This window comes from Nicotiana tomentosiformis, chromosome 6 (genome assembly GCF_000390325.3).
Source record: "Nicotiana tomentosiformis chromosome 6, ASM39032v3, whole genome shotgun sequence".
Taxonomy (NCBI): Eukaryota; Viridiplantae; Streptophyta; class Magnoliopsida; order Solanales; family Solanaceae; genus Nicotiana; species Nicotiana tomentosiformis.
Genome location: NC_090817.1, coordinates 67,191,822 through 67,209,058, shown reverse-complemented (window position 1 = coordinate 67,209,058; position 17,237 = coordinate 67,191,822). Strand labels below are relative to the sequence as shown.

General features: G+C 38.1%; 1 long non-coding RNA gene across 1 annotated transcript; it reads left to right on the top strand.

Annotated features, from left to right (window-relative positions):
* Positions 1-1,768: 1,768 nt before the first annotated feature.
* On the top strand, positions 1,769-16,726 carry LOC104088657 (uncharacterized). The gene is made up of 3 exons (XR_684624.4): positions 1,769-1,961; positions 2,481-2,982; positions 16,490-16,726. It is a non-coding gene; the product is annotated as an uncharacterized lncRNA (long non-coding RNA).
* Positions 16,727-17,237: the final 511 nt, after the last annotated feature.

The window sequence follows — 17,237 nt, the reverse complement described above, 5'->3', positions numbered from 1 at the left end:
AATCATCCACCACCATTCACGAGACATCACATTGGCTGGTGGTTCCTATACAGCTCAGAGTCCTATCAAAAATGGGATTTACTTTCGCGCATATGTGCATCGCCTATGTATACTATGCTGACTTGGCAGACACGCGATGGCGTCAGAAAATCTTAGCAGATTTTTGTGGGTTGACTTTGGACCAAGAATTAAGGAAGTACATATGGAAGTAAATTCTACTTCCTTAGAAGACCGAAAAAAAATCTTTTACGTCTATTATTTGCTAGGGTTATGAGATTGGGTAATCACTCTTCCATACCTATACCTATATATATATATATATATATATATATATATATATATATATATGTTACGAGATTATCTTAGCAGAGTTGTGCACCTATATATAGATCTAAGAAATCCTTCTTGTGAGTAGCGACTTGGTGGGAATCAAGAGCAAGACAAAGTGAGGAACCCATTTTCAGAGATCCATGCTTAGTTTGTTTTTGTCTTGATCTTGTAGTAGGCCTATCGAGTTGTAATCTTACTTTTCTTGTACTAGAAGCTATTTGTAAGAGTTTTTGAGTGACAATCTGTTGTTCTATATTAAGAAATTAATTTAAAATGAGTAGCTACAATCGGTTTAATTGTAGGCTGTTGAGTGGCTAGACTTAGTCTCTTAGGTTATAAAAGAGTTTTATAACCTAAAACTGCTCATTGTTTTATATTGAAGTTTGTGAGAAAATCCGGGAGTTAAGTTGTGATTTTTACTTCTTTGATCAAGGAGGTTTTTCACGTAAAATTTATTTCTTCTTTATTTTATGCACTTATTAGTTACAGGAATCGAAAGAATATTTTTAAGAACCGAGTTCTTAGGAAAAAGAAAATTATGAATAAAACTTTTAATTGGTTGATACACTATTCACCCCTCTAATATATAAATGGTACATAATTCTAACAATGATTACTGTTATCTCTGTTGGGACCACACCCACTTTTCTAGCCAAATGCACTAATGATCATTCTGGAATTTTTTTTAAATTAGTTTGGGTTCAATTTCTAATTCCTTTTTGGTGTCGCATTCGTTCCCAATTAGAAGAAGGTTTTGCCTAACTTTTATAAAATGATCCTTTTGGTTGTTTTTGGTGTTGACTGTGATCTAAGAAGACAAAAGGAGCAGCTGTTTTGACAAGAAAGAGAAGAGAATAAAGAGATTCAGAGTTAGATAGAAATGAAATTCTTTATAGGCGTTCGTAACCTCTAGAGTCGGCTCAACAGAAGGTGAAGTCAAACCTTAATATAAAATCTTAAGTTTTTAAATAATATTTTATTAGGTGCTAGAACCATCTTGCATTCTCATCGATCGGTTATTCATTTCCTTATGCCTAATTGAGCTTCCACCAACGAAAATACCAGTTAACTATACTCACAAAACCTTAGGTAATATATTTAAAAAAATTTAAATTAATTGCAATGCTTTTTCAATATGTTCATCATCTAATCATCTCAAATTTTTACTATTAAGTAGAATGTTAAAATAATTTTATACATTTTTAATAGTATAGTTCTATTTTGAAGTAAAAAAATAACTTGATACATTATGTATAAGAAATAATCAATTCTAAAAAATATTCAAGATAAAGATACATAGTTTCATTAATATCTTCATCAAATTGCTTCTCTCTTCATAGTCTATGTTTATAAATTCAAGTTCATTCAACTGAACAAGCTAAATTACATTCCAACAATAGAAGTATAAAATTTGGAATCTTTTTGTTACTGATAACTTTATAAAAATATATAATAATAAATAATAGGAGAAACAAAAGGGGCCTTCCAAGATTGGGGGCCTAAAGCAATGGCTTTAAACCTTATCCTTCGGCCAGCCCTGGTAACATCTTGTTCTCCAATCTAAACAACGGAGATCGTGCTTCGAGATTTTTAGCTACATATATTGAGCAACAAACTGTAGCTCGTGTTGGGTGAGTATTTCTGTTTCATTCTTCGCTTGTTTGTTGTATATCATTTTTCCTTATTTGTCGCTAGTGTTATGACCATTTTAGAGGACTTGTATAACTCTCTTTCGAGAAAATGGAGATTTTAATGAATTGGATGTTCTATGGTTTTTACTTTTTGCTTTGAAGAGGTTTTTCACGTTAAATTTGGTTACGTTGTTATTCTCTTGTATTACTTTTTGACATAACAACCCTCCTATTTTAACTTGTTCGTTTGTTTCTTGTTATTACTTCTAATTTACAGTAGCGTTGAGCTGGGTTTTCCTTGATCAAGCTGAAACTAATAGCCCCTTTACCTAACATGATAGCGAGTTCTTAGTTGCAAAGCCAAGATCAAGATGGTTGTGTTTCATGTGTTCGTTGTGTAGAACCTAAGACTGAACAGGAATGTCCCATCTATGATGTGTCATTTCATTTGTGATTTTGTATGAATTTTTTATAGAAACCATCAGAAATTGATTCGGATGATGGATGGACCAATTGCAGGGGAGCATTGAAGAAACAATAAAATTATCTCTATGTGACCTATAACCAACATGCTTGAGGTATGGAATCAACCACTTATACATACCTTAGGGTAGGTTGCATACATCACACCATTTGGTATGCAACCCTTCTCGGACCAAATGCAGGATACTTTGGGTGCGGGATTGCCTTTATGATGGATGGACCAATTGTTTGGCTTCAAAGAGTTAATACGCATCTTACTTTTTGAGTTAAAAATCGTTTTGAGCACACAAAAAAGTGACATTATGTTGCATACAAGTTGAAAAAGAAGATAAAAGAAAGGCAAAGACTAAGTAGAACTAAATAGGGATGAACTCAAAATACTAAAGAGCAATTGGTTAGTTGCACAAATTCAGAACAGCGAGCCATTGCTACGACAACTAATATACAACGTACAACTGGACTTTGAAATTGAGCATAGCTGATCTTGAGAGCAACAACTGTCTCCCGCTTCACTTTATCGTCAGCTCTCAGGACTCAGGTATCCCTTACATATCCTTGCATCAATTTAGAATAGTGAAGAATAAATCACTAGACTTCTGACATGTTGAACTTTCTTCGAGTTCATCACTGCTAAGGTATTTCTGAAGTACTGACCCTCTAGAACATTTTTCTATCATATGTGTAAGTTCTACCCACCTTGCTGATAATAAAATAAAATAAGGGTGGCTAGTTCTCTGTTTCTTTCATATTGTTGCTTCTATCCTTCTTAGATTGACTATTTTCCGGAATGCAGTCAATGGAAGTCATTTTGCTTTAGATTCAAAACTAATTTTAGACAAGTATGGGGAGATCGTAATGAATGTTCATTAATGAGTGTTCTTTATCCCATTTAACAATGGAATAAGGTAGGAGAAATAAGATAAAAGATATTTGCAAGGACTAGAATTGAGTAGCAAAATATTCTATGAGACAACCAATTGTTATGTTGCATAAATGTCGCGGATTGGTAACATATTTGATGTAAACTAAGAGTCCACCAATCTGTATAGAGAACCTGGTTCTCTATCAGTTCACACAGAACACACACAGTGGAAGGTAAATAACACAACAATATTTTTTACGTGGAAAACTCTCAACTCACGGGATTAAAAACCACGACCTACATTCGTAGGATTTCAACTTCACTGACCGAGCAACTTTAGATTACAACCTATTCTAACCTAGGAATTAAGCACTTAATCCCTCACCTACTTGCAATAACTATATTGCAAGCCTCTTTGTAATAACTCTATTACAAGGCTAACCACTTTGACTAACTCTAGTAAAACACAAACACATGGTTTATGGTTTACAAAGGTATCCTACAGATGCTTCTAAATAAGCTGAATAGGAATTACAAGTTAATAACATTAACAAACATACAACAATACTAAGGACATACAATGTACTCAATGTTGGGATCTGGTCCTTCGTTCTGTTGCTACTTTATTCTTCAATGCCTTGGAGTAAATGAAGGCGGCTGCACACTTGAGAGTAAATTGTGTTTTAGGGTTTGCAAGTGTATCTAATCTATTGCCTCATGTTGCTAATATATAAGTGAGGTCACTAGGATGATTCAAGTAAGTGTCCGGTACACATCATACTTCAATAGTTATTGATGCACTGTTGTGTCTGTAGTGCAGCGGCTTTAACAGTTGTAAAGAGTAGACTTGTACTGTAATCGCAGGAACTGATAGCCATTTGTTCCCTCTACCGTTCCCTTAACTGATTTCATTGAAACTTATGCCAGACATGTGACATGTAGTTCTGAGCACGAAGAGGCTTTGTATCATGCTCTCTATCTGGTTCTCATATAAAGTTTGTTAAATCATCAAAATAAAAAGGCACTTAACTTATCAATTTCCCCCTTTTTGATGATGACAAACTTAGAATTGAAGTTCCCCCTGAGAACCAGATCTCCATATTGTTCCCCCTGCAGATTAGCCATATTCCCCCTGAGAACCCGTTTCTCAGCCTGTTTCCTTAGCTCTGCATTCTCAGCTGTCAAGCGGGCAACCTCTGCACCCTGAGCACTGCTAGAACCAGGTTCCTCTCGGGCTTAACTGAGCTTTCCCTCAAGAATGGCATTCTAATCCTTCAGCCTTCTTATCTCCTCATTGGCAGCACTCTAGCATCAATCAACTGAGAAATTGTAGAACTGCTGCCAACTCCCACTTCTTATCAATACACTCGCATTACTCTAAGGTAGTTATTGAGAACATTTGCTTACGAGTTCTCACAGCTGCTCTCCCCAAGGTACTTTGAAATGTTCAAAAACGTTGGTTAGCAGGAACCCATATGGAAACCCATGGTTCCCATCCTTGAAGTCTGCAATCTTCTTTATGTGTTCAATCAGGATCCCGGGCAGGTTGATAGCAGTATATCCGTCCAGTGCCTCCACGAGAACCAAGTCCGTTATTGATGCAATGGATCATCTTTTAGCTCGAGGGAGAAGGACCTTGTTCACCATCTCAAATATGAATTGGTATTCTAGGAGCAGTGCCTTTTTATGCACCCGTTCCCCTTGTTGAACAGCCTGAGGCTTTAGAATAACCTTCCTAAAACTTGGGGAACATGTTCCCTCAACAGTCGAGAACCCCTCCGCAGGCACATCAAGAATGCTTCCCAGTACAGCTTCATCCATCACAAAATCTACCCCATTGACCTTCAGGCAGATGTTGTCATCCTCCACAGTGAACAGATCAGCATAGAAACTGCGAACTTCCTTTTCATAGACTTTTGGACTCTAAAGAGTAAACAGATGAGTCCACTTCTGAAATTCACAAATTTCAACTAACTGCCTCATACCTAACTTGTCAAGAATGTCAGTATCAAATACTCTGCCCCACAACATTTTTTGCTTCTTGAGCTTTTCTTTCCTCTCACTCTCAGACACTTCCACTCTCGCTCTTTTTGAGGAACCAGGCCCCTCACTGTTACTTGGATTTCTCTTGTGAGATTTTTTCTTCTCAATACCTTTCTCCTTCCTAGTAGGCTTCACCTTCTCAACAGACTCCTTATTCTCAACACTCTTCTCACCACCAATTTCAACACCCTTCAGAGATGACGCTTTCTTGGATTTCACAAGCACAGTCTTTTTAGAGGATTTACAAACAAGGAAATCAGGTTCCTCATTCACCTCTTCGTCCTCAACTTCCACAACATTGGCCGGAGGCAGATCCTCCTCATTAACTAATTTACCTGCCTTCACCAATCTTCTTCTCTTCTTTTTCTCCTTATTCTCCTTTTTTCAAGGGAAACTTTCTTCTGCTGCCTAGTGGTGGGTCTTTTAAGAACAGGCTCTTTTGATGCTGTCCCACCACTCCTAGTAGTGATGAACTGGGCTACAGGCACATTGTCATAATCATCCTCACTTTCATCATCATCATCATCATCATCATCATCATCATCATCATCATCATCTTCTTCTTCTTCTTCTTCTTCTTCTTCTTCTTCTTAGGAATCACAAAATCTAAAGGGACTGCATCAAGGTGAGGGGGGAAGGAGGGTCAGTATTGTCCATGGGCTTTCTAGTGGAGCATTGAGTTTCATCCCAAGTAGGAGCAGAGTACTCCTCTTGGACAGAGGAAGAAGGTCCCTCTGTTGGCTCCCATGTAGTAGTAACTAGTACCAAGTCACCTTGAGGCACCCGGTCCCTATTTCTATCCCCGTTCCCTTTTTCTTCCTCTGAGCCCCAACACTCACATCACCAAACACAAACCCCCCAACCAGATTCCCTTCAGCAGCAATACACAATATATTTTCTATAGCTTCTTTCTCAACCAAATCTTCCAACAACGTAGGATCACTAGGAGCTAGAGAGGTATTACCTGATGGTGACAAGGCGTTTAGATCAAAATTCTGAGCAGAGGGGTTTCAGATGTACCCGATTCTTCACCAAGTCCAGTGACAACAACTTGGTCCACACTTTATTCCTCAACCCGCTGACTTGAGACCTCTGTACCTTCTTCCCCTTCCACCAGTCCTTCTACTTCCATTTTTTCAATGCTAGCAGAGGGGGAGGTTGAAGCGACAAACTTCTTAGGAGTTTGGTTTTTCCGGCTACGATAGGAACAAGAACTTGATGGAGTAGGAGAAGAGACAATGGGTGGTGGTTGGTTGGAGAAAGGTTTTTAATAGGTGAATATTGAGGCTCCAATTCTGATGGTTGTGCTTCGTGAGATAAAGACACGGTAGGGATTTCAATGGTGGCTTTTGGAGACTCTGATTTCTGAGAAGACATGGTGAATAGTTGAGAGTGAAGACACGAAAGAGAAGGTTTTCAGAGAGAAAAAGAGAGTTTGATGGCTTTGATGTAAATAATTATGAGAGAGACATGCCTTTTGGGGTTATTTAGAGGGAAAGAGGGACAGATTATAGATGGACGCGATGGACTGGGTAGTCGGGTCGGTTTGTAATGGGTGTGACGTTTGGGTTTAAAAGATATGGGAAAAGGGAGGACACACTTAATGAGGTGGCACACTAGCAGTTCAAAATGCGTATGAGTGTAAGAGGAACTACTAATCAGTGTCATGGGAACCAGGTTCCCTGACTGATTTTACAAATATGACCTTCTAACAAATTGCAATGTCATTAGATGCTTATTTGCCCTGTAATTTCCATGCGTGTTTACCTGTAACAGTATAGAATTGAGTTAAAAGTTTCCAGAAAATACTTTTTAGCAGTTCACCTTACCATCCTATCATAGCTAGTCATTGAGGGACCAAATTCTCAGTTCAATTTGATTAATCGCAGCTCCATTCGATTCTTTTCAAAATGCTCTCTGCTCAATGCTTTGGTGAAGATATCAGCTACCTGGTCCTTTGTTTTGAAAAACTTCATGCAGATGAGACCCTTTTTAACATTGTCCCTGAGGAAATGATATCACACATCAATGTGCTTTGTCCTCTTATGATGAACCGGGTTCTTTGCCATATTGAGGGCACTTGTGTAGTCATACAACAGTGGCACACAGTCGGAGAACACACCAAAAATTTTAAATTGTTGCTTGATCCACAGTAGTTGAGCGTTGATGAGGCAGCTGCTATATCTTCTGCTTCTGCAGTCGAGAGGGCTACAGAATTTTGTTTCTTTGTACCCCATGAAATTAAGCATGATTCCAGAAAATTTGTCATACCAGATGTGTTCTTCCTATCCACCATATAGCCATCATAATCAACATCAGTATACCCAATTATGTCAAAATTATCCCCTGAGGGATAATAGAGGACCAAGTCCTGCGTTCCTTTGAGATATCTCAGGATTCTCTTAGCATCTTTCAAGTGAGATTTCTTTAGGACTTGATTGAAATCTAGCACATAACCCCACACTGAACATAATGTCAGGTCTGCTGGCTGTTAGGTACAAAAGTGAATCAATGATGCCCCGATACATGGTTTTATTTATAGGGGAACCTGGTTGGTCCAAGTCTAGATGGGTGGCAGTAGCAATGAGAGTATCAATGGTCTTTGAACTTTCCATCTCAAACCTCGTCAGAAGCTCCTAAATGTATTTCTGCTGACTTATCATCGTTCCCTTAGAGGTTTTCTTCACTTGCAGTCCTAGGATGAAGTTCAGTTCTTCCATCATACTCATCTCAAACTCGCTTCCCATAAGCTTGGAAAACTCCTCACACAAAGAATCATTTGTTACACCAAAGATGATGTCGTCAACATACACCTGCATAATTAGCAGGTTCCTCCCTCTTTTCTTCAGAAAAAGAGTGTTTTCAATTTTCCTCTAGTGAAACCATTTTCCAAAAAGAACCTGAAAAATTTTCCCAATGCTTCCTTACCATTATTAAGAACAAAACATTTGAAACCAAATGTTCGTAGGTAAGTCATCTTTGGTTTTCTCCCGTTTAGCAATTCATACGGGGTGTTATTTAGGAGGGACCTGATCATGCACCTGTTTATCAGATAGCAGACAGTGTTCAATGCCTCAGCCTGAAAGCTCTTTGGTACGCCATTGTCAATTAGCATCGTCCTTGCCATGTCTTCAAGTGTCCTATTTTTTCTCTCCACAAAATCATTTTGTTGGGGTATTTTAGGAGATGAAAAATTATGACTTATACCATTTTCAACATAAAATTCATCAAATTTTGCATTGTCAAACTCGATACCATGATAAGATCTTATGCTTACAACATTATGGCTCATCTTTACTTGAATCTACTGCACAAAGGCAGCAAAGACTGGAAAGGTTTCATCCTTGGTTCTGAGGAACAAGGTCCATGTGAATCTGGAATAATATCAACAATAACAAAGATCCAGTGGCCTTGAGGTGCTTACTTCCTTCTCTGGCTTGAATGAGGACCTGGCTTGCTTCTATTTCACACATGCATTACACACCTTGTGATCCTTAAACTTTGACTTCGGAAGCCCGTGAACAAGGTCCTTCTTGACTAGCTTGTTTAACAGAGAGAAACTTACATGTCCCAATCTTTCGTGCCACAATTCAAACACTCAAGGTCTACAACATAGATTTTTTTGAATTATTTTGCCACCAGAACCACTTCACCAGTTACAAGATTGGTAACGGTGCAAGACTTTGATAAAACTCCACCTTGTCCTTTGTCGCAAATTTGAGAGACACTTAGTAGGCTATATTTCAAGCCATTCATCTTGAATGAGCGAGTGTATTCCCAATTTTTTCAACTCCCAGAATGTATCCCTTTTTGCCATTACCAAAGGATACACTCCCACCTTGCAGGGCTTTGAGTGAAAGGAAATCATCAGTACTTCCAGTCATGTGTTTAGAGCAGCAACTATCCATGTACCATCTTTGGCAGCTTTCTTTCATTATTGCATGCACAAGAAAATCAGAGGTTAGACTTAGGAACCCAAACAAGTTTGGGTCCTTTGTAATAAGAAAAGGGGCGAATTAAACTTCTTTTTGTCCCAGCAGGCATCACACGTTTCTTTTTCAGAGAATCGGGTTCCTTAGCAGTAGATACGTTTTCAACAAAAATTTTATTTTTCTATTGAGACTGAAACCTTGCTTTACAAGAATCTTTGAAATGGTCAGTTTTACCACAATGAGTGCAAAGCCAGTTATCAGGTACAGTAACATACTTGCTATGTGGTTTGTAGGGAGCCTTTTTCTTTTGGAACCCGATTCCCTACCGGTTCCCCTACCCCACCCCACCCCAAATTACTTTTATACATGAAAGTGATTGTGTCAGAGGACCAAGTCCACTTCAGAGATTTATCTAGGTCATTTTTAACCCTGCTTAGATCTTCCTGAAGTTTTCTATTTCCTTCAAGTCGAGCACAAAGACTCAATCTTGCCTTTGTGAGTTCATTTTCAAGCTTAAGGTGTGCCTCACGTGCCACTTCCTTTCCTTTTGAAGAGTTCATGCAATTTTCTATTGATGTTTTTCCAGAATTATTGTCCCTTTTTAACTCCTCTACTGTTTCCTTTAGATCCACAAATACTACCAGAAAGTCATCTCTCTCATGTTCTACCCTTTTAATTTTCTCAATTAGAATATCTTTTTCTTGCTTTAAATCCTCTATGGTTTCTTTCAAATCAACAACTACGACCAGTAAATCATCTTTCTCATGCTTTACCTCTCCTATTTGCTCAGTTAAAACATTTTTATCATTAATAAGATTATGGTAACCATCAATCAAGACGTTAGCTAAAAATATCAACTTTTTTTGAGAATAAGACTTCAAATTTCGTTGAACATTTAGAAAGTTTACCTCGTCATCATCATCATCTTCATACTCATCATATTTTTCCATCAAGGCAAATATGGAGTCATATTCTGCTGCTTCGCTTTCAGCGGCCATCATGGAAGTGTCTCTTTTCCCATCATCGTCCTCAGATTCACTAGAAGAATCTCCCCATATAGCAAGAGCTTGTTTCAAAATATTATCAGTGGAATCTTTTCTCTTGAATTTCCTGTCGGGGACCAAGTTCCTCTTGGCCTTCTTATCTGTGTTGTGCTTGTAATGGTCTTGCTTGTGGAGAGGACAATGTTTGATGAAATGTCCTGGCTTTTCGCATTTGTGACAACAATCATAGACTTTTGTTCTGCTAGAGCTGCCCTTTTTCAGAATACCTCCATTTCTACCAACCATTTTTTGAAACCTCCATGTCAAATAGGCCATGTCAGCATCATCACCACTTGAGTCACCGTTGTCTGCTTTGAGAACCAGCTTGTTCTCTTTTTTGGGTTCTCTTCTTTAATGATCCTTCTTCTTATTCTTCATTTTGCAGGTCTTTAGATTTCCAATAAGTTCATCAATCCTCAGCTTTTGCAGATCTTTTGCCTCCGTGATAACATTAACTTTGCTCTCCCAGGAACCAGGTAGCACACTAAGTATTTTTCTGACCAGTTTGTTCCTTGGGATAATCTCTCCTAGAGAATGAAGCTCATTGATGATGGAAGTGAAACGAGTATGCATGTCCTGGATGGACTTATCCTCCTTCATCTTGAAGAGTTCATACTTAGTAGTGAGCATGTCGATTTTTCACTACTTGACTTGAGTGGTACATTCATGTGCATTTTGGAGAGCCTCACATATCTCATTGGCAAATTGACATGCTGAGATTCGGTTGTACTCATCTGCTCCAATACCACAGACGAGGATCTTCTTTGCTCGAAATGTTTTCTCGATGGCTTTGCGATCAGTATCATTGTACTCTTTCCTTGTCTTTGGAATTTGGACAGCAGTCTCGCCAATGGTCTTCATAGGGACAAAGGGTCCATCATAGATGACATCCTAGAGCTCCGAATCTTCAGCCATGATAAAATCATGCATTCTTGTTTTCCACCATCCATAGTATTGTCCATTGAATCTTGGTGGTATGTAGATTGATTGACCTTCAAAATTTGGTGGAGCAGCCATGTAGATCCTTTCTAGGTGTTAGCCTTATAGAAAGAACCTGCTCTGATATAAATTGATGTAAACTAAGAGTCCACCAAACTGTATAAAGAACCTGGTTCTCTATCAGTTTTCACAAAACACACATAGAGAGTGGAAAGTAAATAATACAACAATATTTTACTTGGAAAACTCTTAGCTCACGGGATTAAAAATCACAACTTACACTCGTAAGATTTCAACTTCACTAACCGAACAACTTTAGATTACAACCTATTGTAACCTAGGAATTAAACTCTTAATCCCTCACCTACTTCCAATAACTATATTGCGAGCCTCTTTGTAATAACTCTATTACAAAGCTAACCACTTTAACTAACTCTAGTCAAACACAAACACACGATTTATGATTTACAAAGGTATCCTATGAAATGCTTCTAAATAAGATGAGTAAGAGTTTACAAGTTAATAACATTAACAAAGATACAAAAATACTAAGCACACACAATGTACTCAATGCTGGTTTCTGGTCCTTCGTTCTATTGCTACTTTGTTCTTCAATACCTTGGAGTAAATGAAGGCAGCTGAACACTTGAGAGTAAATTATGTTTTAGGGTTTGCAAGTGTATCTAATCCATTGCCTCATATTGCTAAAATATAAGTGAGGTCACTAGAATGATGCAAGCAAGTATCCGGTACACAGCATGCTTCAACAGTGATCGCTACACTATTGCATCTGCAGTGCAGCAGCTTTAACAACTGTAAAGAGTTGACTTGTACTATGATCGGATGAACTGATAGCCATCTGTTTCCTCTGCCATTCCCTTAACTGATTTCATTGGAACTTATGCCAGACATGTGACTTGTTGTTATGAGCACGAAGAGGCTTTGTATTAGATTTCCTATCTGGTTCTCATATAAAGTTTGTTAAATCATCAAAATAAAACGGCACATAACTTATCAATTTCCCCCTTGTTGATGATGACAAACTTAGAATTGAAGTTCTCCCTCAGAACCAGATCTCCATATTTTCTCCCCTGCAGATTAGCCTTATTCCCTCTGAGAACTCGTTTCTCCCCTTCAATTTTCTTTTTGTTAACCTAATAATTGCTCAATTTTGACACAAAAAAATAAGAACAACCCCACTGAAAAAGTCCACCAAGCTTTCCTGCAGTTAGTGACCTAAATTTCAAAAGAAAGGAAAACGGCGTAGAACTCTTTATACAAAGGCATTTTCGCACTAATTTGTATGTACCAAAAGTGATCAACAATGTTATACTCCGGCTTTGTTTGACCAAATACGGAGTTTAGAAAAGAATAAATCTTTCTTAAAATTTGTCTAAGATAAGTCGTAGTTTAATTTTTCTAAATATACAAAATATCATTCGTTTGGGATGTACTAAAAAGAATACTGTGGCACGTAAATTGGAAATGAAGGAGTACTATCTTTCCATTCAAATCAACAAGACCTCGTGATTTTACATAAAGGTAGAGGTGAACCATGTATTTTTCTTTTTGGAAAATTCCCAGAGAAATCCGCAGTCGCTACTCTTCGGGTGCACACTCGGTAACCTGCTCAATGTGCAATAGCTCGCAAACCACACAGAAGATATAAACCACACTAGGCAATCCCGATGCGACGAGCTCTGACTAAGGAGCTCTGGCTGGAAAGTGAGTATGATCCCAGGTGTCCCACGTGGGAGTTGAACCATGTTTGATCGAACAAATTCTCACTTTTATTTTTCTTTCTTGATGATAACTGTTACCCTATTGGGACCACACTCACTTTCCAGCCAAATGTGCTAATGATCATTTTCGAATTTCTTTGCAGTTAGTTTGGGTTTAATTTCTGATTCCTTTTTGGTTTCGGTTTTGTATCCAATTACAAGAAGGTCTGTTTTAAACTTTTATTTGTTGTTTTTGGTGTAGGAGCGACGTCAGAAGAGAGAGGAAGAGATCCTTGTTTACCGTAAAATCTTTTTGTGACCATCTTAGCTTGAAATTGCATTTTTGTTAGTTTGAGTGCCTTCCTAAATTACTAAAGAACTTGGTTCTTTATCTTACTCCTTAAGCGTAAACAGAATATGCAGCAAAAACAAGGACAACAATTTTTTGCGTGGAAAATCACTCAGTTCAAAGTTGCAAAAATCACGATCTACCACGTAGGATTTTAACTTCAACTTCACTAGAACAAATGAGCCAAATGTACTGATTACAAGACTTGTAAATCAATACCCCCAGAATTCTCCTACTTCAACTATTTGAATGAATTACAAGTTACTCTAACTTGCACACTCAAACACTTACTCTAACTAACAGATTATGAATGACATCTTGATTACAACTAGATTTCCTAATACATATAATCTAACAGATTCAAGAAGAACACTAAGACTAGTAATCGACTTGAGTGTTGAGAATGTTTTTCCATAGCTCACGTGCAAAAGGATGATGTCCTTAGTCCATCAGGAAAATATTTAACTTCCTAGTACTCTAAGATCTTTGGGAGTCCTATGCACATTCAACTTCTTATTTGATAGGACTCCTAAAGCTTCAGTTGATAACCCGATAGGTTATTTTGAGTTTTATCCTTTCTTTCTATATTCTGAGACCTCGACTAGCTCCGTTTAGTATTTCTCAATTTACGTGCGTTGTCCGTGTCTTGTTCCGAAAAGTTTTATGTGGAAAATCTAAGAAAATGTGAAACTTTGCCTTAAAACTAATTTGAGTTAACTACGATCAACATTTTATATAAATGAATCCGGATCTATATTTTGACGGTGTCAGTGGGTCCGTATCGTATTTTGGGACTTAGGCGTATGCCCAGAATCGAATTCGCAACTCCCTACCTTGATTTACCATAATTTGTTGAAAACTAGTAATTTGAAGGCTAAAAGAATTCCTAAGTTTGATCATAGGTTGACTTTGTTACTACCGGGTTCGGATCCAGTTCCGGAACTTGATATAGGTCCATTTCACTATTTATGACTTGTCTGCAAAATTTGGTTCAAAACAGAGTTGATTTGACATGATTCAGACGTCCAGTTGTAAATTTGCATGTTCTTGAGTTTCTTTGAAAATATCATTCATTTTGATGTCTGATTCGTAGTTCTAGGCATAATTTTGGTGTTATGATCATGTAAGCAAGTTCGTATGATGTTATTACACTTATTTACATATTTGGTTTGGAGCCCGAGAGACTCAGGTGAGTTTTAGATAGGCTACAGATCGATTTTAGACTTAGGCAATTGCTGGTTTATGAGATTTCTGATATCTGGGGCGCTGTGCTTCGTGATCGCGAAGGGGAACTTGGGGCTGGGGTGGTTTTCTACGTGAACGCGGGGACCGGTCACGAACGCGAAGCATTGGGGGGCTTACCCTTCGCGAACGCGACCACCCTCTCACGAACGCGAAGGTTTATGCGATTCTGGGGGGAGTTGGCCAGTAACTCTAAACGAACGCGAGCCCAGACTTGCGAACGCGAAGGCCAGGAGGGAGAGGCAATCACGAACGCGTAGCGTTTCTCGCGAACGCGAATGCCACTTGGGCCGCTGCCCTTTGCAATCGCGTCAGGCCCTTCGCGAACGCGAAGAAGGCCTGACGCCCAGTGACTTAAATGTTCCAAAGACAGAATTCCTTTCATTTTTCACCATCTTCCGTTGGAGCTCGGCCTAGAGGCGATTTTGAAGAAGAAAGTCATCCCCACTTCGTAGGTTAGTATACTTTAACTCGTTTTCTTCCATTTTCATCAACACCCATTGACTTTTAACCTTAATTTATGCTCTTTCATGGTAGAAAATTAGGGATTTGGGTAGAATTGAGGTTTTATATATAAAATTGTGATTTATACCTCAAATTGAGGCCGGGTTTCGAAACTAATGACATAATCGGAGTGGGGGTGAATGGATAATTGAGCTTTGGTCAGAATCTCGGATTTTGACCAAGCGGGCTCGGGGTTGACTTTTATTAACTTTTTAGAAAATGTGTAAAGATCTTTGCTTTATCTATTGTAATTAATTTTTCTAGCATTGTTTGATGATATTGAGTCGATTTTGATTAGATTCGATTGGTTTGGAAATGAATTTTAGAGAAAAGGCCCTAGTTGAGCTTTGATTTGATTGCGGAACGAGGTAAGTGTTGGGTCTAACCTTGATTTGAGGGAATTAGGAACCCTTGAATTATATGTTATGTCAATTACGTATGTAACGGCATATATGCGAGGTGACGAGTGTATATACGCCGTCAAAATAATTGTTTTCATGCTTTCTCCTATTTCATGAATTATCTTATATCATGTCTTAACTGTTACATGCTTTAATTGTTTTCCATGTCGTAACTTGTTACTTGTCATTAATTATTCTTGTATTGAAATGTTCGTTCCTTCCATGACTCCATGATTAATTGCTATTTGCCTTAATTGTCTTACTTGTACACTTTAACTGTTACATAATTAGCTTGTTTTGTTGCTCTTGTATTATTTGTAGCCTTTCTTTGATTAGTACGTGGTTCCTTTATTGTTTTGCTTTCATAATCCTTAATCGTAGAGATTCTTATAAATTGAGTTGTTGGGTTGATTTCATTTATTGAATTTGTTTATGGATCGGGTTGCACGCCGCAACGGTTGTGATATAGTAAAATAAGGGAGGAACTTGATATTGATATGGTGGATCGGATTGCGCGCTGCAACAGTTGTGTACGTATACTTGATATTGATAAACTGTGATATGGTGAAATAAGGGAGGATTATGATATTGATTCTGATTATATGGTGGGATCAGGTTGCGCGCCACAACAGATTTTATATGTGACTCTTGAAATTGACATGGTGAAATAAGGGAGGATTATGTGTTGTACGGTGGGATCGGGTTGCGTGTCGCAACGAATTGTGTGTGTTGTATTCATTGTTATTATTGTGTTGATTTCCAGTGTTGTTACATAAAATTATGAGATCGATTATCCCGGATTCTCTTATTACAAGGATTGAGTTCTTTTTCATAAGTTAACTGCCTTACTTTTCCTATTTTTCTTTTCTATTATTATTATTATACTGTGTACAGGTTATTGTAAGTGACCCGCCTTAGCCTCGTCACTATTTCATCGAGGTTAGGCTCGGCACTTACAGAGTACATGGGGTCAGTTGTACTCATACTACACTCTGCACTTCTTGTGCAGACTTTGGAGTCGGTCCTAACGACGGCTAGTAGATTGCTCTGATCCGATGCTTGACGGAGACTTGAGGTACAGTTGCACGGCGTTCGCAGCCCTGAAGTCCCCTTCTACATTACTCTAGTTGTTTATTTCATTTCAGACAGTTATGCTTTCATTCAGACTATTATTTGTAGTGCTCTAGTCACTCGTATACTTGTGACACCAGTTGTGGGATTATATCTAGATATCGCTGTTATTTTAGTTTAAACAGTCTATTTCAGTTTATTGGTTTTCATTTAAATTGAATTGTTAAAAATGGCTAATAACTATATCTAACGTTGGCAAGTGAAATATTATGCGCCATCATGGTCCCGAGGGTGAGAATTCTGGGTCGTGACATTCAGGGACTCCACGAATCTCGTAACTCTTGTCTATCACTTATGCGAGCATATATTCTTGGACAAAGAAATTATTACATTAACAACCTTCTTCCCGCAATCTCGGACCATAGTAACTTTATGCGAAAATTACTGCCTTGTAAGAATCTTCAACAACTATCTTGAAGACCTGGTTCTTAGCATACTTCAGCATCCACCTTGAGGAACTGCTTCTTAGCACGCGTTCACAACACCCTTTGTTAATCTCAAAACCCCAATTCTCAACAATTTTCTAATTCGTCACTATTGGATCGAGATGAAATTTTTAATTGGAGTTTCTGACATCTTGTTCTTCAATTTGAAAAATGTAATCGTGCTTTATAGGTCTTTAGCTA